The sequence below is a fragment of the Bufo gargarizans genome, chromosome 6 (genome assembly GCF_014858855.1).
Source record: "Bufo gargarizans isolate SCDJY-AF-19 chromosome 6, ASM1485885v1, whole genome shotgun sequence".
Classification (NCBI taxonomy): domain Eukaryota; kingdom Metazoa; phylum Chordata; class Amphibia; order Anura; family Bufonidae; genus Bufo; species Bufo gargarizans.
Window position 1 is genome coordinate 309379001 of NC_058085.1, and position 23100 is coordinate 309402100.

A 23100-nucleotide genomic window follows, 5' to 3' on the forward strand; every position below is an offset into this window, starting at 1 on the left:
CATTTATAGTTCTGTGTAGGCCTAATGCTACACCGTTACCAATGACTGCTGCTAATATCCTGATCATTTATAGTTATGTGTAGGCCTTAAACTACACCGTTACCAATGACTGATGCTATTATATCAGATCATTTATAGTTATGTGTAGGCCTAATACTACACCGTTACCAATGACTGCTGCTATTATCCTGATCCATCAGTTATGTGTAGGCCTTAAACTACACCGTTACCAATGACTGCTGCTATTATTCTGATACGTCAGAGTTATGTGAAGGACTTATACTACACAATTTTAATGTACCTGCGGCTGCAGTGTGTCATGATAATGATGAATTAGGGCTGGACTAAAGGGTCCCTACTGTAACCATATTGGTTAAATTAAAACAGAAACATCAATATTAGAAAAAAAACACAATAAGCTAACATTTTAACAGAAAACCTTTATATTAATAATTAACATTATTATAAAATATTCTTTTACAATAAAAACTAGGGGAAAGCTTTAATTTGGTCATGGAGGTTTAACAGCTCCTCCACGGCCTTGTTGTGTTTCTCCTCCAACTTTGTTATTTTATGAGAAAACTGGAGTTTCAGCTCCCGCAGCTTTCTCAGATGGTGCTCCCGGATCTCCTTGATGTCTTGCTGGTGCTCCCGCTGCATCTTTAATATTTTTTGTTAATTTGTCTTAGTACTGTTTAAACAAAAAAATAACATTTAATTTCTGATATGATTAAAAGCCAATTGTTGATTATTGTATAAAGCAGCTGACAATTTGCATCTCAATTCATTATATTGTTGTTTATTTAGGAATAGTTCATTAGCGTCTATTGTTATCTAGTAGTTAATTTAAATGTTTTTATGTAGATTAAATTAATTAGTGTATATTGTTGCTGTTTTATATTACTGGAGTGGAACAGGAACATCTATAATGACACAATTTCCATAATATCTAAAAGCAAGTATTAAAGCATAACTACATATACATTAAAGAGTGTTTTAATTGAAAAATACAAAAGTTATGTAAGCATTGTACCTGGGCAAATTTTGTCGCAGATCTGTATGATCCAATCCGAGTTCTACCGCTTCAGGTCGGACCATTTGTTAACGATGGCCAACCTATTGTGCTGGCCATCATGTTCCCTCCATAGCTCGTACCGAATTCTCCGAACTATCCGTCGCTTGTCAGCGTGGGACCGGGTTTTATCATAGCCCTTCTGCAACATGCGCTGTAGGACGAAAATGCAATCATATATTCACAACTTTTTAAAGGGTTTCTCCAAAATAGATCATCAGTATCAGATCGGCAGGGGTCCAACAACCGGCACCCTGCCCATCAGCTGTTTGTGTAGACGGCGCGACGCAGTGTGCATGTCCGTCTCCCGACTCTCTTCCTGCCCGCTGCTGCTGTCCCATAGACATACAGCAGTGAACAGGAAGACAGAAGGGAGACGGCACGTACGCACGTCTATACAAACAGCTGATTGGTGGGGGTGCCGGGTGTCGAACTCCACAAATCTGATATTGATGACCTATCCTGAGGATAGGCAGCTGCACGATTAGCGTGCAGCTGCAGTTTCTGAACGGACGTTCTAGGAACTGTCCATTCAAAAAGAGAGAACCACCTCCCGGACGTTTATACTCAACGTGCGGACGGGAGGTGGTTAAAGCAATATAAAGATTCTCAAAAATATATAGATAAGGTAGAGAAGATATATAAGGAACTGAAAGATACCACAGACATAGCTGAAATTTATGGTGAAAAAAGTCTGGACATTGTTAAAATTTTGCGGGCAATATTATGAAGAAGCAAAACAATGTTTTCTAAAGGCTTTGGAGCTGGAGCCAGAAGACCCTGAGTGGAACAGTGGATATGCAACAGTGGTCTATAGAATGGAAGGTTTCAAGGGCAGAAAATGTCCTGCTTCAGAATGCAAATCACTGGAGCTACTGGAACGTGCAGTGGAGAAGAATCCAAATGATGCAGTGGTGAAGTCACTTCTTGCCTTGAAGCTTCAAGACCTAAACAGGACTGATGAGGGAAAAATCTATATTGAAAAAGCCATAAATCAAGCTCCAAACCTTCCATATTTACTCTGTTACGTATAAAAGTTTTACAGGAGAGCTGGAATGGTAGATGATGCCTTGTGTGTCCTACAAACTGCAGTAGATCTCATCCCAACTTCTGCATTTCTGTATTCCCAAATTGGTCCAAGAGACCGCGAGGGTGTCTGCCATATAGCAGTTCGAAGGGCGAGAACCCAGTAGAGGCCTGGGGTACCTCTTGCATTGCGAACATGAGATAGGGAAGAAGGAAGTCCTCAGTCCTTCCCATCTTTAGACACTACTTTTTTCAACATATTTTTTAATGTTTGGTTAAACCGTTTTACCAGACCGTCCATTTGCGGATGGTAAACAGACATCCGTAGTTGTTTTATGTACAGCAACTTACAGAGTTCCCATATCACCTTGGACATAAAAGGGGTCCCTTGGTCAGTCAGAACCTCTTTAGATTGTCCTACTCGTGAAAACATCTCCATTAACTCCTTAGCTATGAGTTTGGCCGAGGTATGTCGCAGTAACACAGCCTCTGGGTACAAAGTGGCGTAGTCTAGAATAAGTAATATGTGTTGATGCCCTCTGGCGGACTTTGGTACTGGGCCTATGAGGTCCATAGCTATTCGGTCAAACGGTACTTTGATAATCGGGAGAGGTACTAGGGGACTACGGAAATGTGGCTGGGGGCTAGTTATCTGGCAGGTCGGGCAAGACTTACAAAACTCTTCCACTTCTTTGAATATGCTGAGCCAGTAAAACTGCTGTAGAATACGATCCTGAGTTTTCTGCAGCCCCAGATGACCCCCTTGAACGTGCTGGTGGGCTAGATCTAACACAAGTTTGTGATAAGCCTTGGGGACCACCAACTGTTCAATAGGCTCACCCCGTAGTTGGTTTACCCAATACAACATATCCTGATGAACCACAAAACGGGGAAACACTGACTCTGCCCCAGGGGTCCCGACGTTGGGTGGTACCAAAATTATCCCCAGAGACATTGAGGTCTGCCTATTCAGGACCCAGCGACAAGTTCTCTATTTCTCCCACCATCACACTTAGCAGGGTTGTCTCCCCCTCTTCCACCAAAGTGGCGGTCACCCCTACCACTGATCCTTCGGTCTCGGGTTCCCAGGGTTCTGGTCTCCCCCCTGAACCGGGCCACTCTGCAAGGGTTACCCATGTCTCATGGGTATCAGTCACTCTCATAGCAGGCCACAGTGCCGGGAAGTCTCTCCCTATTATAAGTTCGTAGTGTAAATTTGGGGCAACTGCCACTTCGTGAGTCCACCTGCCAGCCCCTGTGGTTAGAGACAAAAGGGCGGTGGTATAGTCTTTAAAGTCTCCATGGATGCACATGACCCCGACTTTCCAGCAAGTATACTCCGCTGACCGTACCAGGGGAGCCCTAGGTGCACCAGACTTCCTGAGCCCAGCACAGGTGGTTTAGAGTTTTTGGGGTACCTGCTGCACACAGCTTCCTGGCATATAGCGACTGACGGTAGCCATAGTTATTATCCATGGGTTCCACCTGATGGGGAGAGTCAGCTCTTACATGGCCCGACTCCTGACACCAGCCAGCAGACTATCAGAGCCGGGTCTGGAGGGTGCACCCCGGGTGGGTTTGGTTGGTACAAGTCGCCAGGTCTGGGATGGAGATTTCCGGGATTTGACTGCCCCCCTCCCAAAAGAACCCCCTGTAACATTCTTAGTTGCCTCGTAGCGCTACACCAGGTCCACCATTTCCAGGGCATTGCCAGGAGACACCTGGCCGATCCAGTGCTGGAGAGGGGGTGGCAGAACCCTCCAGAACATATCAGCCAATAGTCTATCCAGCATAGCCGTGGGACTTAGCACATCATGCTGTAGCCACTTTTGCAAGAGGTGGAGTAAGTCATAATACTGGGTCCTCACAGGCTCAGGCTTTAATCCCCACTGATGTATTCACTGGGCCCGGACCAACACATTCACCCCCAGTCTTGCCAAAATCTCACCCTTTACTTTTTGGTAGTCGGCCGCTTGATCATCCGGCAAGTCGAAATACACCCGCTGGGAATCGGATGCCAGGAATGGAGCGACGACCTTAGCCCATTGGTCATGGAGTAGCTTTTCCCTGATAGGCCACTTTCTCGTACATCAGCCAGGTAGGTTTCGATGTCATCTGCAGGGGTCATCTTAGGAATTGTGGCATAGACTGCTTTACAGGCATCGTGGACGCTCAGGGGTTGTCCTGCTGTCTGCAAAGCCATAACGTGTTGTAGCAGCAGCTGGTTAGTAGTGATGGATGATCATCTACCGGGACAGGTTCGCGAACACGATCAAATGCTCGCGAACCGCAAGTTTGTGGCGGGTCCCATTCATTTTAATAGAAGGCGAACCTGAAAATTACTTCACCTGATATTTGCAGCCAATAAATAATTACTAGAAGTACACAAATAGTCCCACAACATGGATAGTGACATACCAGATGTATTATTCGTATTTGCGATCTCCAATCATTATTTTTTTCAATGCGAAATATCGGCAATGCAATTATCGCGTACGCGCATGAGCAAATGTACTGTACAGTACCCAAATGCACTATAAAGAAAGTATATTGGTATATAACACCCCGCTTCAATCAGTTTTTTGGGGGGACAACTGGTATATCACACTAGTAGAAATTATTTGTTCCAATAACGCTTGTCCCTCTATATAGCCTGCAGTATCGCAATAGAAACACACACAACTGCCGCACAATACAAATGCACTATAATATACTTTCTAACATAGAAAGTATACAGGTCCTTCTAAAAAAATTAGCATATTGTGATAAAGTTCATTATTTTCTGTAATGTACTGATAAACATTAGACTTTCATATATTTTAGATTCATTACACACCAACTGAAGTAGTTCAAGCCTTTTATTGTTTTAATATTGATGATTTTGGCATACAGCTCATGAAAACCCACATTTTCTATCTAAAAAAATTAGCATATTTCATCCGACCAATAAACGAAAAGTGTTTTTAATACAAAAAAAGTCAACCTTCAAATAATTATGTTCAGTTATGCACTCAATACTTGGTCGGGAATCCTTTTGCAGAAATGACTGCTTTAATGTGGCGTGGCATGGAGGCAATCAGCCTGTGGCACTGCTGAGGTGTTATGGAGGCCCAGGATGCTTCGATAGCGGCCTTAAGCTCATCCAGAGTGTTGGGTCTTGCGTCTCTCAACTTTCTCTTCCCAATATCCCACAGATTCTCTATGGGGTTCAGGTCAGGAGAGTTGGCAGGCCAATTGAGCACAGTAATACCATGGTCAGTAAACCATTTACCAGTGGTTTTGGCACTGTGAGCAGGTGCCAGGTCGTGCTGAAAAATGAAATCTTCATCTCCATAAAGCTTTTCAGCAGATGGAAGCATGAAGTGCTCCAAAATCACCTGATAGCTAGCTGCATTGACTCTGCCCTTGATAAAACACAGTGGACCAACACCAGCAGCTGACATGGCACCCCAGACCATCACTGACTGTGGGTACTTGACACTGGACTTCAGGCATTTTGGCATTTCCCTCTCCCCAGTCTTCCTCCAGACTCTGGCACCTTGATTTCCGAATGACATGCAAAATTAGCTTTCATCCGAAAAAAGTACTTTGGACCACTGAGCAACAGTCCAGTGCTGCTTCTCTGTAGCCCAGGTCAGGCGCTTCTGCCGCTGTTTCTGGTTCAAAAGTGGCTTGACCTGGGGAATGCGGCACCTGTAGCCCATTTCCTGCACACGCCTGTATACGGTGGCTCTGGATGTTTCTACTCCAGACTCAGTCCACTGCTTCCGCAGGTCCCCCAAGGTCTGGAATCTGTCCTTCTCCACAATCTTCCTCAGGGTCCGGTCACCTCTTCTCGTTGTGCAGCGTTTTCTGCCACACTTTTTCCTTCCCACAGACTTCCCACTGAGGTGCCTTGATACAGCACTCTGGGAACAGCCTATTAGTTCAGAAATTTCTTTCTTTGTCTTACCCTCTTGCTTGAGGGTGTCAATGATGGCCTTCTGGACAGCAGTCAGGTCGGCAGTCTTACCCATGATTGCGGTTTTGAGTAATGAACCAGGCTGGGAGTTTTTAAAAGCCTCAGGAATCTTTTGCAGGTGTTTAGAGTTAATTAGTTGATTCAGATGATTAGGTTAATAGCTCGTTTAGAGAACCTTTTCATGATATGCTAATTTTTTTAGTTAGGAATTTTGGGTTTTCATGAGCTGTATGCCAAAATCATCAATATTAAAACAATAAAAGGCTTGAACTACTTCAGTTGTGTGTAATGAATCTAAAATATATGAAAGTCTAATGTTTATCAGTACATTACAGAAAATAATGAACTTTATCACAATATGCTAATTTTTTGAGAAGGACCTATATTATACCTTGTACAAGGAAGGCAATCCATTAGAATATACATAAAGATAAAACGTAACCTTTAATAATTTTACTATCAGGGTCCATTCACATGTCCGCAAAACACGGACACCGGATGTGGACAGCACATTCCGACCCCATTGAAAATGAATGGGTCTGCACCCGTTCCGCAAAATTGCGGACTAATTTTGCGGACATGTGAATGGAAAAGATATCCCTCAAAATGAAAATAAATAAAATTATTAAAGTTAAGCAAAAAGCATAGATTTGGTAGGCAATAACAAGTGTTCGGCGGCACTAAATCAAGTGCTCGGCGGCACCAAATCAGAAATCCGGGGAAATCCGGGGGATTCCAGTGCACATCCATGAATCCTGGAGGGAAAGCAAACACCATCTATCCATGGGCTAGATGATGATGTGGTATTGAAGGACAGGGTAAGCAAAGAACTGTCCCTGATATTGCCCTATAGGGGGGTGCTATTCTGACCCTGATAGCCTAACCACAGACCACCCGCCCTGACTGCACACCTCCTTTTGCTGTATGGGCCAAAATATGTAGTGGTGAAATATTTTATTTCAAACATGTTTTTTTCAGGAAAATTGATGGGTGATTATATACATTTTGCCGTATTACGTAGTGGTGAAATTTGCTATGTGAAACAGTCTTTTTTGGGGGAAATTGATGGGTGATTGTACACCTCCTTTTGCTGTATGGGCAGAATTACATAGGGGTGAAATTTTTTATTTCAAACATATTTTTTTCTGGAAAATTGATGGGTGATTGTACACCTTTTGCTGTGTGGGCCGAAGTGTGGGCAGTAGTGAAATTTGTTATGTTAAACAGGCTTTTAAAAAAAAATTTGATGGGTGACTGCATACTTCCTTTTGCTGTATGGGCCGAATTATGTAGTGGTGAAATATGTCACATGAAGCAGGCTTTTTTGGGGAAAATTGATGGGTGACTGCACACCTCCTTTTGCTGTATGGGCCGAATTAAGTAGGGGTGAAATGTTTTATTTCAAACATGTTTTTTTCTGGAAAATTGATGGTTGATTGTACACCTTTTGCTGTATGGGCCGAATTACGTAGTAGTGAAATTTGTTATGTGAAACAGGCTTTTTTTTTAAATTGATGGGTGACTGCACACCTCCTTTTGCTGTATGGGCCAAATTACGTAGTGGTAAAATGTTTTATTTCGAACATGTATTTTTCAGGAAAATTAATGGGTGATTATATACATTTTGCTGTATGGGCCGTATTACGTAGTGGTGAAATCTGTTATGTGAAACAGTCTTTTTTGGGGAAAATTGATGGGTGATTGTACCCCCCCTTTTGCTGTATGGGCAGAATTACGTAGGGGTGTAATTTTTAATTTCAAACATGTTTTTTTCTGGAAAATTGATGGGTGATTGTACACCTTTTGCTGTGTGGGCCGAATTACGCAGTGGTGAAATTTGTTATGTTAGGCTCCTTTCACACTAGCGTTCGCTGGTCCGCTCGTGAGCTCCGTTTGAAGGAGCTCACGAGCGGACCCGAACGCAGCCGTCCAGCCCTGATGCAGTCTGAATGGAGCGGATCCGCTCAGACTGCATCAGTCTGGCGGCGTTCAGCCTCCGCTCCGCTCGCCTCCGCACGGACAGGCGGACAGCTGAACGCTGCTTGCAGCGTTCGGGTGTCCGCCTGGCCGTGCGGAGGCGTGCGGATCCGTGCGGATCCGTCCAGACTTACAATGTAAGTCAATGGGGACGGATCCGTTTGAAGATGCCACAATGTGGCTCAATCTTCAAGCGGATCCGTCCCCCATTAACTTTACATTGAAAGTCTGGACCGATCCGTCCGAGGCTATTTTCACACTTAGCTTTTTTTTTGCCATTTTAATGCAGACGGATCCGTTCTGAACGGAGCCTCCGTCTGCATTATTATGAGCGGATCCGTTCAGAACGGATCCGCCCGAACGCTAGTGTGAAAGTAGCCTAAAACAGGCTTTTTTTTTTTTTACTTGATGGGTAACTGCACAGCTCCTTTTGCTGTATGGGCCGAATTATGTAGTGGTGAAATGTTTTATTTCAAACATATTTTTTTCAGGAAAATTTATGGGTGATTGTACACCTTTTGCTGTGTGGGCCGAATTACGCAGTGGTGAAATTTGTTATGTTAAACAGGATTTTTATTTTTTTATTGATGGGTGACTGCACACCTCCTTTTGCTGTATGGGCCGAATTATGTAGTGGTGAAATATTTTATTTCAAACATGTTTTTTTCAGGAAAATTGATGGGTGATTATATACATTTTGCTGTATGGGCCGTATTACGTAGTGGTGAAATTTGCTATGTGAAACAGTCTTTTTTGGGGAAAATTGATGGGTGATTGTACACCTCCTTTTGCTGTATGGGCAGAAATACATAGGGGTGAATTTTTTTATTTCAAACATGTTTTTTTCGCGAACATTGATAGGTGATTGTGCACTTTTTGCTGTATGGGCTGAATTACGTAGTGGTGAAATTTTTTATTTCAAACATGTTTTTTTGAGGAAAATTGATGGTTGATTGCACACCTTTTGCTGTATGGGCCGAATTACGCACATTGGCACATGTGTTCAATCTGGTTGTCAAGCAGTTCCTGAAGTCTTCCACACATCTGCAAGACATCCTAAAAATGGCCAGGAAACTTTGCATGCACTTCAGCCACTCGTACACTGCAAAGCACACCCTCCTTAAGCTGCGGCAGCAGAACAGCATCCCCCAACAAAGGCTGATTTGCAACGTTTCCACCTGTTGGAATTCCACCCTCCATGTGTTGGACCGAGTGTACGAATAGAGAAAGGCCATCAACGATTTCATGATGATTCAAGCAGACAAGAGTAGTCCCCTGTGTAGCTTTGATGTCAGCCAGTGCGTGACACCTGCCATTTGCTCAGGCCCTTTAAGGAGGCCACGTTATTTGTCAGTCGTCAGGACTACGGGATGAACGATTAGTGATGAGCGAGCACCAAAGTGTTCGGGTGTACTCGGTTCGAACACATAGCGATATTTGTTTGCTCGGCCGAGCACCCGAGTATAATGGAAGTCAATGGGAGACAACCAGGCACCCCCTGCTCGGATGAGGGGAGGGTGCCTGGTTCATAGAAAAAGGTCTGAAAGTGATGGAAACACCTCTGAAATCGATCAGGAACAGCAGGGGGACCATGTCTGGATGCATCTTGGACTCCAATGTCACTGCTGGGAACCATGTTGTACGCCACTTTTACAGACCGACAAAAAAAACGCCCAAAACACCTTTTTAGAGGAAAAATTGTTAGGAAACATTCTTTCCTGTATATTCAATTGTATATACAGTGTAAGTGCTGCCAAAAATTACAAGGAAGAAGCACTCCGATACAGATTGTATATCAGATAAAGGAGGGCCTCATTCACATTGTGCTACAATTGTTCAGCTACACTGCTACACTCCTAAAGCCTATGCACTAAGTGAAAGGGCTGCCAAATATTACAAGGAAAAGGCACTCCAATACACCCTTTCTTACACATAAAGGAGGGCATCATACACACCCTTGAAAAATTATCCTTGATGGCCTGCTGGTGACCTTCCAAAACATTTGGAGCGAGGTCATGCTGGTGACCCTATAAAAAATTAGGGGTGAGTGCCTGCTGCTGAGCTGACCTTCTAAAATATTATATGTTAGGGCCTGCTGTTCAGCTGACGCTCTAAAACATTATTTATGGTCAGGGCTAGGTAGACGTCGGCGTACGCAGAGACTCCTGCCCTGAGCAAGGTGGCTGAATTATGCCGGGAGCCACGACGAGGGTACACCAAGAAAAGGGGGCAAAAGCAACCATTAGTAACAACATTTTATTACATGAATTACAAAGCCAATGAACAAAAGGCACGAGAGATCTCTAATTGAGGATCAGGAATATACCTGGTGTAGCAAGAGGACCGCCACCGCCCCATGCACCGAATGACGTGGGCAGGCACCTGATGTCGTGAGGCGGCTGAAGCTGCCCCTATGCGGAAGGAATGCCCTGATATAACTTTGGGGTCGTATCCTAGGCCTTGGGCAAGAGCCCGGATGCATGAAATGAACCGAGTGGCGGTAAGGGGTTTGCCGGCGTGCGGCAGGAGAGGACTGTCTGGCGAACCGACCCGGGTGTGTAGTGATGATTGATGCAGCACCTGAACTGGGCACCATATGTTGGAGGATGGATAAAACCTGATGGCGGTAGGTGGACCCGTCTGACTGGTTTTGGTAGAGGGTAGGAGGAGTGTGTAGCAACCTCGGCCCCAAGACAAATGCTGTTGCAACGGGTGACCCTGACGGTTTGGTCCGGCTAAAATTTCCCCAGGCCTAAGGAACCCATAAAAAATGAGGTACATGGCTGCTTTCAAGACCAAACTAGAGGAGGGCCCAAAAGGACAACTGTCCAAAGACGAGGAGAGAGCCCTAAACAACTCGCTAGACACGGGTTGCCTTCGGCTACGGGACCCCTTACCCTCCTTCTGAATACCCCGAAGGGTGGCCTTGATGACCTGAACCGAGAAAAAGGACCCGCGGTGTGGATCAACCAGCATGGAGTGATGTTGAAGCCCGGCTAAATAGAGTTTAATGGTATTGTGTGACCGCCCCAGTTGATAGTGACAATGGGCCAAAAAGGCCATGATGTGAGCAGTTTCGGTATGATGACCCCTTGGATGGGTTCTGGAGAAGTCATCATACGCCCTCAAACCGGCCTGGTAGTTCCTCGCCGTATTACGGGATAGAGATTTTCTGACCAGACCCTTGGCTTCATCAATGAGGACATCTAGCCCAAGGTGAGAGTGCTGAAATGGGGCACGGGGGCTCCTGACCGATCCGCGTCGGGTACTTCCTGAAAAAAAAACCGGAAAATTAAAGCGGGAAAGAGCGTCCGCGGCCTTATTCTGCTCGCCTGAAATGTGTATACACCGGAAATGAAAATTGTGGCGGAGGGACAGCCAGACTAGCTTGCGCAAGAAAGCCATGATCTTGAGCGACTGGGCCCTGCCTTTGTTAACGATGTCCACCAAGGTCTGACTATCCGTAATAAAGGACACGGAAGAATTAGACCAAAGGTGGCCCCAAACCTGGGCTGCCGCCACGATGGGATATAGCTCCAGGAGGGGAGAGGATTTAAGCGCAGCTGGATCTGAGGCCAATTCTGGCGGCCATCCGGCGGCCAACCAATGGGACCTGAAGATGGCAGCGAACCCGAACGACCCCGCGGCATCAGAAAAGACGAGAGGGGAAGCTGAACCCCACTGTGGCACGAACAGCGAAACGCCATTCCAATTGGACAGGAAACTGTCCCACATGCATAGGTCCGCGATGGCATGACCGTCGAGATGGACGACAGAATCCTGCTCTGGAGCAGAGGGCAACAGGCATAATAACCTGGCGAGAAAGGTCCTACCTTGGGGCATGATTCTGGTGGCGAAATTAAGCATCCCCAGCAAGGATTGCAACTCAACCTTGGTCAATGAGTGGGACCGGACCGCTTGAGAGATGGCTGAACGAATCCGGTGCAATTTCTCGCTGGGGAGGCTGGCCTCCATCTTAACTGTATCCAGAATTATGCCCAAAAAGGTGACCCTGGTGGCCGGACCCTCCGTCTTGGCGGCAGCGACAGGGACCTGGAGACGGGCAAAAATATCCAAAAGAGTGTGAGGAATGGATGGGACCTGACTAGGACTTTCTACCATAAGGAAGTCATCCAGGTAGTGCACGACCATGGATAACCCGCCATGATGGATGAGTATCCAGTGAAGTGCTTTGGCCAGTTGGTCGAAAAGCCACGGGCTGCTTTTAGACCCGAACGTGAGGCGGTTGGCGAAATAGTACTTATCTGCCCACTTGAAGCCGTAATACTTCCAAAGCTGTGGGTGGATAGGAAGCTGCTTGAAAGCATCGGCTATATCTACTTTAGCCAACCAAGCCCCGGCCCCTGCCAGCAAGATGTACTGAATGGCCTCGTCGACCGAGGAATATTGCATCGAATATTCCTCGGACGGGATGAGCGAATTGAGACTCGGGATGGCCGACATATGAGGCGCAGAGAGGTCGTAAATGAGACGCTTTTTATTAGATGACAGTTTAGTAACAAGACCAATGGGACTGATGCGCCAGGACCGGAAAGGAATGTCTGAGAACGGACCGATGACAAACCCCTTGTCGACCTCCAGTTGGATGAGAGAGGTGACAGCCTCAGGATCGCTGGCCGCAGATAACAGGTTAGGGCCCGCCCAACAGCCCTGCGGGAGAGTAATGAGGCCCGTATGGAAACCCTCTCGGAACCCATCCAACAGGAAGGAGACAAAAAGCCGATCAGGGTGGTCCCGCAGAAGAGCAGCCAGTAACCCCAAATTAATGTCGGCTAGTCAGGAATCCTTGGCTGCCCTCCTGGGACAGGAGGAGCGGGGATGGGCCCGAAAACAAAGGGAACAAATATGGAGCGCCCGACAGGAATTGAAGGCACAACCCTTGGCGTTAAAGTTATTGCAAACCTGGTTGCCCCCGAGAAACACGATGGGTCTGCCCAGCTTGTCTAACGACGGGGAAGACCTGGATGACCCAGAAGGACCTGCCGAGGGGGCTGACTGTGGGGCTTGCACCGGATTGGGACACCAGTCGGTAGAGTGAAAAATGGACTGGCAGGTAGCACAGAGGGGGGCCTTGAGACCCGCAAAATGTCGGCAAAACAATTCCATATCCAGCTCCGCCCAGCTAGACACGAACTGGAACTGACTCAAAGCGGCCGCGGCTTTAGCCGAAAAAGAACGATGATAATCGTAAAATGCCGTGCCACCGTATTTGTGCCCCAAGTCCGTAATCCGGTACAAGTAAGTATCCAGCTCCTCCCTGCGATCTGGTTGAGCAGAACACACCACATCCCTGTAAAGGCTGAAAGCCAGGACAAACTCGGACATAGATAATTTTCTATTAAGCCGGGCATCCTTAGCTCTCAACACCACAGAAACCTCTCCGCAGTTGACGACCCGATTCTCTGAAATATCCTGGGAGGCAATAAGGATGGATGCGAGGTTCACGTCCTTGCCCGCCAGGATATCCTTTTTAATATGCTCGGGAACGAAGTGGGACGGGGCGATCTGTGGGGTGACAGAAGGCCTACCTGCAACGTCCGGCGGAATGGCAAGGGTGACTGCCGACCCTGGAAATTGCGGTGGAACCGTGGGCCTGGATTCCAAGACCGCTACCCTAGCCTGAATGTCCGACACTGAGCCAGCCAGCCCAGATATGGACGACTGAATCTGAGCTAGAGCCAGCTGTATAGCGTCCAGGTTGGAGGGGCCCGCCATCGGGGCCGGGGCCGTCATCAGCAGGCGATACAATTCGGCCTTGCGTGCAGACGCCGGATGCCGTATCCCCCTGCGGTTGAGTTCGGCGACCAATCTCGGCACCGTCCAGCTTCTTAATGATGCACCGCTGTCGCGCCCAGAGACGGGAGTTCCAGGTATGGAAACGTTATCGTCCATATCGGAGGAGACGTGGGACATATCTGACCTGAGGAAAAAGATGAGTAAAGAACACCTAGAAAAAGCAACGATACAGACGTATGCGAAGAGGCCGGACGGAAGAAATGTGAGAAATAATAAAGTGAAAAAGCCCATCGGACGAACCACCTACCTGGAAGGACACGAATGGATTTGGAAGCACGGCTCCAAAACCCCAAATGCTAAAGATGGAGCTAATGAAAGGAAAATGACCCTGAGTGGAACCGACAAATTTTTTTTTTTTTTTTTTTTATCCCTGCCTTGAGAACCCTCTATGAACTGACTTACCAGAGAGCGCTCCGGAATTGCCTGGCCGAAAACGTAGAACGCGTACAACTAAAGTCCGAACTAAAGGAAGGAACAATACAACGACAGGATTAAAGAACATATACAAACCCTATGAATACACCGGAGACCCAGACAGCCTGGGTGATCCAGAGACATTGACAACCTGGGCGATCCAGGGACACAGACAACCTGGGCGAACCAGGGACATTGACAACCTGGGCGAACCAGGGACATTGACAACCTGGGCGATCCAGGGACATTGATGACCTGGGCGATCCAGGGATACAGACAACCTGGGCGATCCAGGGACATTGACAACCTGGGCGATCCAGGGACATTGACAACCTGGGCGAACCAGGGACATTGACAACCTGGGCGATCCAGGGACATTGACAACCTGGGCGATCCAGGGACACGGACAACCTGGGCGATCCAGGGACACGGACAACCTGGGCGATCCAGGGACACGGACAACCTGGGCGATCCAGGGACACGGACAACCTGGGCGATCCAGGGACATTGATGACCTGGGCGATCCAGGGACACAGACAACCTGGGCGATCCAGGGACATGACAACCTGGGCGATCCAGGGACACGGACAACCTGGGCGATCCAGGGACACGGACAACCTGGGTGATCCAGGGACATTGATGACCTGGGCGATCCAGGGACACAGACAACCTGGGCGATCCAGGGACATGACAACCTGGGCGATCCAGGGACACGGACAACCTGGGCGATCCAGGGACACGGACAACCTGGGCGATCCAGGGACATTGACAACCTGGGCGATCCAGGGACATGACAACCTGGGCGATCCAGGGACACGGACAACCTGGGCGATCCAGGGACACTGACAACCTGGGCGATCCAGGGACATTGACAACCCGGGCGGTCCAGGGACATTGACAACCCGGGCGAACCAGGGACATTGACAACCTGGGCGATCCAGGGACATTGACAACCTGGGCGCACCAGGGACATTGACAACCTGGGCGATCCAGGGACAGTGACAACCTGGGCGATCCAGGGACATTGACAACCTGGGCGAACCAGGGACATTGACAACCTGGGCGATCCAGGGACACTGACAACCTGGGCGATCCAGGGACACTGACAACCTGGGCGATCCCAGGACCCCGCCAACAAAGGGGGAACCGGGAGCCAGAAGCCAAATGCAACAAAAGCTGACTTGGTGACGTGAAAAACCCCCTCGCAAATTCTGGCCCCATGATGCTGGAGGAATTTGAAGCGTGAAATTATATATTGTTTTTTTTTTTTTTTTTTTATCAACCAGCATTGCTGCTCATAAACCCGCTGGTGACCTGCTGGAGGGATTTAGGAGGCATGAATGTAGCGAAGCCCCCCTGGACACAGGAGTACCCCTATCCCAAACCTCAGAATCTCTGCATACCTTCAGAGCTGACAGCGCAGCTCCAAAGGCATACAACATAGACACGCCCTGACACAGGAGCACCCCTGCCCATGACATCAGAATTTGCGAGTACCTCTAGTGCAGACGGCGCTGATATAAAGGCATACAAACAACACCCCGCCGTGACACAGGAGAACCCCTGCACCGAAACATCAGATTTAGTGAGTACTTTTTGGAGCATGCAAACAAAGCCTCGCCGCGGCTCTGCCGCTGGCCCTTTAACTCTTTAATGAATTCTAAGCAGAGCGGCATAAAACGGAAGCGTGCAGAGTTAAGACACCGCTCCCCCGGCCCAGCCGCCTGTGCCGGCGTAGGCGGATCATGCTGGGGAGAGAGCGGCATCCCACCGGACAACCCCCCAAACCAGGAACCAGTGCGAACGTAAGACTAGAGCGGGGATGCGACACCCCGATTACCTGGCAGGCTGGCAGCGGAACCGGCGACGGAGTCACGTGACCGCGAACCCGGAAGTGACGATACTGAAGGAGGGAGCGTGAGCCGCAGGTATGCGTGAAGCTCGGGCGCCTGGCTGGATGGAAGCGAGAGGAATATAAGGCCAGACGCCCCTCCCACAAATACAGGCTGGAACCAGCCTTACCTATATGTGAGGGCCTTCAGCTGAGCAGACCGGATAAAACATTACAGGTGAGGGCCTACAGGAGAGCAGACCGTAAAAACATTGTAGTGAGGGCCTACAGGTGAGTAGACCGTATAAAACATTGGAGGTGAGGGCCTGAAGGTGAGCGCACACTATAAAACATTGTAGTGAGGGCATATATAATGTATATGGATGAGAAAACATATACCCTTTTTTTGCGGTGAAAAGAGTGCATCTGAATCTCAATTGTGGATTGAGTACATGATAAAGCATACATTTAAATTGCGTTTTTGTTCCTCATAAGCTTAGCTTTTCTCTGGTGGAGTGGAGAAGTCAGGGGCAATCCAGGCCTTGTTCATTTTTATCTGAGTCAACCTGTCAGCATTGTCAGTGGACAAGCGGATACGCTTATCTGTTATAATGCCACCAGCAGTACTAAATACACGTTCAGACAATACGCTGACGGCAGGGCAGGCCAGCACCTCCAAGGCATAGAGCGCAAGTTCGCGCCACGTGTCCAGCTTGGACACCCAGTAGTTGTAAGGCACAGAGGGATCATTGAGGACGCTGACACGGTCTGCTATGTATTCCTTCACAATCTTCCAAAATTTTTCCCTCCTTGGGACAGTAGGCTGCACTTCAGGGTGCGGTTGCTGGCGGGGGGTCATAAAATTGTCCCATGCCTTGGAGACTGTTGCCCTGCCTTTGTTGGAACTGGAGTGTGTTCCCGTTGTCTGCCTTCCTCATTTGCCTATGGAAGTACAGACTCTGACGCCAGCTTTGTCAGATGGAAATGTTTGGAGCAAATTCTCAACAAGGACCTTCTGGTATTGCACCATTTTTCTTGCCCTCTCCACCACAGGAATGAGAGATGAGAAGTTCTCTTTCTAGCGTGGGTAAAACCCAGTAATCCGTGTTATCTAAACTGCGTATAACGCGAGGCAGCTTAACATGAAGTCAGCCATGTGTGCCCAAGTACCAACAGGCAAGACGTCTATGTCGACGTCAGGAAGGATGACTCTCCATCTCCTCCTTCTCATCCCCTTGTGCCCATCCACGTCGAACAGATGAAATTAAAGTTCTGTCGGTAGTACCCTCTGTAGCAGAGGCAACTGTCTCCAGCTCCTCCTCCTCCTCATGGTCGAATTCGCACTTAGAAGATGAAATGTGGGTGGTCTGGCTATCACCCACACTAAAGTCCTCCGTCATTTCCACGTCTGCCACATTCAGAGCGTTGTCCTTAATTGTGAGCAGTGACTGTTTGAGCAGACACAGAAGTGGGATGCTTACGCTGATTATAGCGTTATCACCACTATGACTCGAAAGTCGACGACCATTTTGCAGCTGGTATTCCACAACTGCCCTCTGCTGCTCACAAAGTCTGGGCAACATTTAGAATGTAGAGTTCCAGCGCGTGCTCACGTCGCACAACAGTCAGTGAGCTGGAAGCCCCAAGTGCTGCTGCAGCGTTGACAGACCAGCTGAAGCTGTGGATGACTTGCTGAAATGGGCACACACGCGGCGTGCCTTTACTAGTAGCTCGGTCAAATTTGGGTATGTTTTAATAAACTGCTGAGCCACCAAGTTTAATACGTGTGCTAGGCACGTGCATCAGGTTGCCGAGCTCCAAAGCCGCCACCAAGTTACGGCCATTGTCCAACACAACCATGCCTGGTTGTAGGTTGAGTGGCGAAAGCCACAGCTCGGTCTGGTCCCTTATACCCTGCCACAGCTCTGCAGTGGTGTGCTGTTTGTCCCCTAGGCAGATCAGCTTCAGCACGGCCTGTTGATGTTTCCCCACAGCAGTGCTACACTGCTTCCAGCGGAGGTAGCGGCGAAATGGGGGTTGAAGCCAGTAACATAGCTGCTGGCGGAGACCCTGATGGACGTAGGGCCCTCAATCCTGGGCGTGGGTAGCACCTGTGTCATCCCAGGGTACGACTCACTCCCAGCCTCCACAACATTCACCCAGTGTGCTGTCAGGGAAATGTAGCATCCCTGGCCACCAGCACTTGTCCATGTGTCTGTGGTCAAGTGGACCTTCCCAGTAACTGCGTTGGTCAGGGCACGGGTGATGTTCTGGGACACATACTGGTGTAAGGCGGTCACGGCACACTGTGAAAAATAGTGGCGACTGGGGACCGCGTACCGGGGACGGCCACCGACATCAGGCTGCGGAAGGTCTCAGTCACCACAAGCCTATATGGCCACATTTCAAGGGCCAGTAATTTTGAAAGTTGCGCATTTAGTGCTATGGACAGTGGGTGGCTGCGTTCAAATTCCTGGGGTAAGGACAATTGGACACTGCGCTGGGACAGGGAAGTGGATGTAGTTGCTGATGGTGCATGCGAAGGTCCAGGTGCAGGGCAAGGGGCATCCGGCCCTACGCCTTCAACAGGGAATTGGCCAGCAGTCCGTAACACAGGGGAAGAGGAGGCAGTGGGGTGGCCCGCATACCCAGATTGTGGACTCAGGCGTTCGGCCCACTGATTAAGGTGCTTGGATGCCATGTGGCGGATCATGCTGGTGGTGGTGAGGTTGCTGATGTTCACGCCCCGGCTCATTTTGGTACGGCACAGGTTGCAAACTACCATTCTTTTGTCGTCTTCACTTTCTGCAAAAAAGCACCATACTGTGGAACACCTACCCCTTGGCAAGGGAGACTTACGCATGTGGGTGCTCTGTGTAACGGTTGCGGGACTGTTTGGTGTGGGGCGACTTCTCCCTTTTGCCACACCACTGCCTCTTACAGCTTGTTGTGGTGCTGCAGATCCCTCCTCATCTGTACTGCTTTCCTCGCTCAGCTTTTCACCTTCCCAAGTTGGGTCAGTGATCTCATCGTCCACCACCTCCTCTTCCACTTCCTCATCCCCATCCTTCTGACTTGACCTAACCACAACCTCAGTGATTGACAACTGTGTCTCATCCTCATCTACCTCATGAACAAAAAATTGACGTTCACCACCCTCATCTTCTTGACCCTGTAATAGGTCAAGAGGTTTTAAATCAGGGCACAAGATCTGTGCCTCTTCAGGTGTGCCAAATCTAGTGATGGCGATGAAAATACTGCAGGTCCTCTGAATGTCCGAGTGTGGTATCAACTGTTTGTCCGGCTCCTGACTCTACATGGTGGGAGGAAGGAGGATCAGGGTGAGGATTCTGTGGACCAGACTCTTTGCTAATGAGACTGGTCTTGGTGGAAGAGAGGGTGGAAGAATTATCTTCTGCCATCCAACCGACCACCCGGTCGCACTGGTCCGACTTGGACAGTCTTGTCCTGCGACGCCCAGTTAACTGTGAAATGAAACTGGGTATGGTGGATTTTTTCTTTTTTCCAGTTTCACCGGCAGCTGGCACAGTTTCATTGAGCCCAGAGCCACGGCCTCTGCCTGAACCGTCAGCAACACTCCCACATCCCCGTCCCTTAGTGCTTACCTTCTTCATATTAAAAGGTTTATTCAATAGTAGAGTTGAGCGGACACCTGGATGTTCGGGTTCGAGAAGTTCGGCCGAACTTCCCGGAAATGTTCGGGTTCGGGATCCGAACCCGATCCGAACTTCGCCCCGAACCCGAACCCCATTTTTCGGCACTAAAAAGGCTGTAAAACAGACCAGGAAAGAGCTAGAAGGCTGCAAAAGGCAGCAACATGTAGGTAAATCCCCTGCAAACAAATGTGGATAGGGAAATGAATAAAAATAAAAATAAAATAAATAAAAATTAACCAATATCAATTGGAGAGAGGTCCCATAGCAGAGAATCAGGCTTCACGTCAGCCACCACTGCAACAGTCCATTGGCATATATTTAGGCCCAGGCACCCAGGCAGAGGAGAGAGGTCCCGTAACAGAGAATCTGGCTTCATGTCAGCAGAGAATCAGTGTGCATGTCATAGCAGAGAATCAGGCTTCACGTCAGCCAACATTGGAACAGTCCATTGTCATATATTTAGGCCCAGCACCCAGGCAGAGGAGAGAGGTAGCGTAACAGAGAATCTGGCTTCATGTCAGCAGAGAATCAGTCTGCCTGTCCTAGCAGAGAATCAGGCTTCACGTCAGCCACCACTGCAACAGTCCATTGTCATATATTTAGGCCCAGCACCCAGGCAGAGGAAAGAGGTCCCGTAACAGAGAATCTGGCTTCATGTCAGCAGAGAATCAGTCTGCATGTCATAGCAGAGAATCAAGCTTCACGCGCCAGCCACCACTGGAACAGTCCATTGTCATATATTTAGGCCCAGCACCCAGGCAGAGGAGAGAGGTCCCGTAACAGAGAATCTGTCTTCATGTCAGCAGAGAATTAGTCTGCATGTCATAGCAGAGAATCAGGCTTCACGTCACCCACCACTGTAACAGTCCATTGTCATATATTTAGGCCCAGGCACCCAGCCAGAGGAGAGAGGTCCCGTAACAGAGAAACTGGCTTCATGTCAGCAGAGAATCAGTCTGCATGTCATAGCAGAGAATCAGGCTTCACGTCAGCCAACATTGGAACAGTCCATTGGCATATATTTAGGCCCCGGCACCCAGACAGAGGAGATGTTCATTCAACTTTGGGTTGCCCCGTAATATAATGGTAAAATGAAAATAAAAAGAGGATTGAATGAGGAAGTACCCTGGAGTACAATAATATATGGTTAAGGGGAGGTAGTTAATGTCTAATCTGCACAAGGGATGGACAGGTCCTGTGGGATCCATGCCTGGTTAATGTTTATGAACGTCAGCTTGTCCACATTGGCTGTAGACAGGCGGCTGCGTTTGTCTGTAATGACGCCTCCTGCCGTGCTGAATACACGTTCAGACAAAACGCTGGCCGCCGGGCAGGCCAGCACCTCCAAGGCATAAAAGACTAGCTCTGGCCACGTGGACAATTTAGAGACCCAGAAGTTGAATGGGGCCGAACCATCAGTCAGTACGTGGAGGGGTGTGCACACGTACTGTTCCACCATGTTAGTGAAATGTTGCCTCCTGCTAACACGTTGCGTATCAGGTGGTGGTGCAGTTAGCTGTGGCGTGTTGACAAAACTTTTCCACATCTCTGCCATGCTAACCCTGCCCTCAGAGGAGCTGGCCGTGACACAGCTGCCTTGGCGACCTCTTGCTCCTCCTCTGCCTTGCCCTTGGGCTTCCACTTGTTCCCCTGTGACATTTGGGAATGCTCTCAGTAGCGCGTCTACCAACGTGCGCTTGTACTCGCGCATCTTCCTATCACGCTCCAGTGAAGGAAGTAAGGTGGGCACATTGTCTTTGTAGCGTGGATCCAGCAGGGTGGCAACCCAGTAGTCCGCACACGTTAAAATGTGGGCAACTCTGCTGTCGTTGCGCAGGCACTGCAGCATGTAGTCGCTCATGTGTGCCAGGCTGCCCAGGGGTAAGGACAAGCTGTCCTCTGTGGGACACGTATCGTCATCGTCCTGCCTTTCCCCCCAGCCACAGCACCAGTGATGGGCCCGAGCTGCGTTGGGTGCCACCCCGCTGTGACCATGCTTCATCCTCATCCTCCTCCACCTCCTCCTATCCTCGTCCTCCTCGTCCTCCAGTAGTGGGCCCTGGCTGGCCACATTTGTACCTGGCCTCTGCTGTTGCAAAAAACCTCCCTCTGAGTCACTTCGAAGAGACTGGCCTGAAAGTGCTAAAAATGACCCCTCTTCCTCCTCCTCCTCCTCCTCCTCCTCCTGGGCCACCTCCTCTTCCATCATCGCCCTAAGTGTTTTCTCAAGGAGACATAGAAGTGGTATTGTAACGCTGATAACGGCGTCATCGCCACTGGCCATGTTGGTGGAGTACTCGAAACAGCGCAACAGGGCACACAGGTCTCGCATGGAGGCCCAGTCATTGGTGGTGAAGTGGTGCTGTTCCGTAGTGCGACTGACCCGTGCGTGCTGCAGCTGAAACTCCACTATGGCCTGCTGCTGCTCGCACAGTCTGTCCAGCATGTGCAAGGTGGAGTTCCACCTGGTGGGCACGTCGCATATGAGGCGGTGAGCGGGAAGGCCGAAGTTACGCTGTAGCGCAGACAGGCGAGCAGCGGCAGGATGTGAACGCCGGAAGCGCGAACAGACGGCCCGCACTTTATGCAGCAGCTCTGACATGTCGGGGTAGTTGTGAATGAACTTCTGCACCACCAAATTCAGCACATGCGCCAAGCAAGGGATGTGCGTCAAACCGGCTAGTCCCAGAGCTGCAACGAGATTTCGCCCATTATCGCACACCACCAGGCCGGGCTTGAGGCTCACCGGCAGCAACCACTCGTCGGTCTGTTGTTCTATACCCCGCCACAACTCCTGTGCGGTGTGGGGCCTGTCCCCCAAACATATGAGTTTCAGAATGGCCTGCTGACGTTTACCCCGGGCTGTGCTGAAGTTGGTGGTGAAGGTGTGTGGCTGACTGGATGAGCAGGTGGAAGAAGAGGAGGAGGAAGCCGAGTAGGAGGAGGTGGCAACAGGAGGCAAAGAATGTTGCCCTGCGATCCTTGGCGGCGGAAGGACGTGCGCCAAACAGCTCTCCGCCTGGGGCCCAGCTGCCACTACATTTACCCAGTGTGCAGTTAGGGAGATATAGCGTCCCTGGCCGTGCTTACTGGTCCACGTATCTGTGGTTAGGTGGACCTTGCCACAGATGGCGTTGCGCAGTGCACACTTGATTTTATCGGATACTTGGTTGTGCAGGGAAGGCACGGCTCTCTTGGAGAAGTAGTGCCGGCTGGGAACAACATACTGTGGGACAGCAAGCGACATGAGCTGTTTGAAGCTGTCTGTGTCCACCAGCCTAAATGACAGCATTTCATAGGCCAGTAGTTTAGAAATGCTGGCATT

The 23100-nt window shown here is 49.1% G+C and overlaps 1 long non-coding RNA gene across 1 annotated transcript in view; it reads right to left on the reverse strand.

The window, feature by feature from the left end:
• Positions 1-420: 420 nt before the first annotated feature.
• LOC122941055 overlaps positions 421-23100 on the reverse strand; it is a 74750-nt gene continuing 52070 nt past the window's right edge. Inside the window, exons 2-3 of the long non-coding RNA XR_006390411.1 lie at positions 1034-1226; positions 421-691 (exon numbers count right to left, since the gene is read on the reverse strand). This is a non-coding gene — a long non-coding RNA (uncharacterized LOC122941055). The remainder of the gene's footprint in view (positions 692-1033; positions 1227-23100) is intronic.